This window comes from Branchiostoma floridae, unplaced genomic scaffold, assembly GCF_000003815.2.
Source record: "Branchiostoma floridae strain S238N-H82 unplaced genomic scaffold, Bfl_VNyyK Sc7u5tJ_286, whole genome shotgun sequence".
Taxonomy (NCBI): domain Eukaryota; kingdom Metazoa; phylum Chordata; class Leptocardii; order Amphioxiformes; family Branchiostomatidae; genus Branchiostoma; species Branchiostoma floridae.
This window is the reverse complement of record NW_023365797.1, coordinates 1-2,500: the sequence shown is the minus strand read 5'-3', so window position 1 is coordinate 2,500 and position 2,500 is coordinate 1. Positions and strand designations below refer to the sequence as shown.

Genomic DNA, 2,500 nt, shown 5'->3' with positions numbered 1-2,500 from the left:
CAAGCTCAGGTGTGCTGCATCTTTTGTACTGATAAGCAGTTTTCTCTAGACAAGCTCAGGTGTGCTGCATCTTTTGTGCTGAATTCGCAGTCTTCTCTAGACAAGCTCAGGTGTGCTGCATCTTTTGTACTGATAAGCAGTTTTCTCTAGACAAGCTCAGGTGTGCTGCATCTTTTGTACTGAATTCGCAATTCTCTCTAGACAAGCTCAGGTGTGCTGCATCTTTTGTGCTGAATTCGCAGTCTTCTCTAGACAAGCTCAGGTGTGCTGCATCTTTTGTGCTGAATTCGCAATTCTCTCTAGACAAGCTCAGGTGTGCTGCATCTTTTGTACTGAATTCGCAATTCTCTCTAGACAAGCTCAGGTGTGCTGCATCTTTTGTACTGAATTCGCAATTCTCTCTAGACAAGCTCAGGTGTGCTGCATCTTTTGTGCTGAATTCGCAATTCTCTCTAGACAAGCTCAGGTGTGCTGCATCTTTTGTACTAATTGTAGCCTTGCCATTTTTTTCTCTCCTGAACAGACACTGGTGTGCTTGACTGATGACTGAGTATGTTTCTCTGTACAGGTAACTGCAGGTGGGGGTTAGGGGGCTCTGGGTAGTGTTGGCTTAGCAGCTGCACTCTATACCATTAGAGTGGCTAAGCACACAGTTCCTCTTGCTACACTCTAAATCATAGGGTGACTAGCTTACTGGTTCCACCCATCCCCTAAAGCCTCTCACGTCTGGCTCCACGTGCCAACCCCTGGACAACGGCTTCAGCTGGCCGACCAAACGACGTGAGGGGGCGGTGTTGACACAGCACTGTCAGGTAGATTTTCAGTGGTGAGGTCTGTCTGGACTACCAACAGAAAGGCAATCAATCATGGCCAACCTGGAGAGGGCATGGACAGCAGCAGTCCATACTGATATGCTTTGTGTAAATAGTGTAAATAAGAGTACAACTTCAGACAGTTCCTGAGTTACTGTAAAGTACTGTAAGTTAAATTATTACCGTAGTAGTTTTATTTGTGGTAGGACTGATAAGGAGATTTTCATTTTGTCTCAAATTCGTGGTTGAAACAATTCTGCAGTACAATAACTATGCATTTGAATGCACCTTTTCAGTGTCATAATTTGCTGAGAATAGTCAGTGCAGAAATCAAAAATGAAAGATCTGTGTAACAATAATTTGCCTGGTGTTACACAATTGGTAAGTGATGCTAGGGATTCTGATTATAGATTTATATTCAAGTAATTCTTTTATAAGCCATGAGTGTTTTCCTGAATAGGTATGATGTAATGTATATTCTGCAATTTCAGGACGAAAGCTGAGACACTTCTCCTACAAGTAAAGAATTGAGCCTGAGCGGGAACGTTACGCTAGCAGCAGTTCATAACATATCGAGACCTCCAGGGGATGACGGTCTATCAAGTCCAGTCAGGGGATGATGCCTGCTGTCCCATAGTTTCACTTTTAGCATAGCATGAAATTAAAGCTTCAAGTCATGATGTAATAGACAGGAAAATAACAGACAGTTCTGTATTTGGTCAGTCAGGTAACACCAACAAAGTGTTTTATGAGCGGAGTACAGCAGAGCACTCTGGTGGGGCAGGCATAGAGTGAAGTAAAGCAATTTGGTTAGGAACTGCTCATTTTTTTGAGTTTTGATTTACTTATAAGAAGGCAAACCCAATAACTCAGGATCTAGAGTTAGCTTTTGGACTAGAGTAGACACTTGTGATATTTTTTTTACATTGTTTGAATTTCTCATGTTACCTGCAATTAGTCCATGGGCAAGAATTTACAGTAAACTCATTACTTTGGCATGATAAGAAGATAAAATAACTGGTTTTACAAAATATGCTGAAGATAAATGCAAATTGCAGAACACAGATGTACAAGGAATAAGATCAATATTGGTCATATAAAAGGATATGTTAAGTATTTTAATAAAGAATCTCATCCTCTACCACAACCCCATCTCCTTCCTTTATTTATTGCTTGACCTTTTTTCTTGAAATAGCAGTCAAGTTATGTCTACAGTCAAGGTTATGTCGGAAGAATACATTTGATACATAGGTGTGGTGCCTGATAGAGGTACATTAATGTGCATTGAAAATAAGATCTTACACAGCTTTGAAACAGTTTTTTTTCAACATTAATGCATGTCGTATATTGGAACAAAGGTTAGGTGGATGGCCTTACACTTGTACTATGTAACAAACCAAGGTTAAAAATTAGGTGATATCACGGTTACTTTAGAAAGTAATACATAAGTAAATTCAATTTTCTAATGTATACAGTATACTTCCGGTGCCTTTAGTCAAACACAAGGATCGTGAAAAGTATTTCAATAAAATTCTTTGGTGATCGCTGTATTTGTCGGCATTATTCTCGTGTTTGGTAACATGAGAATTTGCCTAACTAGTCTACCATTTGTGTGTTACCGCGGCCAATACACATCCTTGTTTACAAGGTGTTGTGAAAGCGTGTTTATTGATTTCATAACCAGGTGT

General features: G+C 39.9%; 1 long non-coding RNA gene across 1 annotated transcript; it reads left to right on the top strand.

Moving 5' to 3' along the window:
* The first annotated feature begins 387 nt into the window (after positions 1-387).
* On the top strand, positions 388-1,959 carry LOC118408646. Its single transcript, XR_004830328.1, has 2 exons — positions 388-920; positions 1,304-1,959. It is a non-coding gene; the product is annotated as an uncharacterized LOC118408646 (long non-coding RNA).
* The last annotated feature ends 541 nt before the right edge of the window (positions 1,960-2,500 follow it).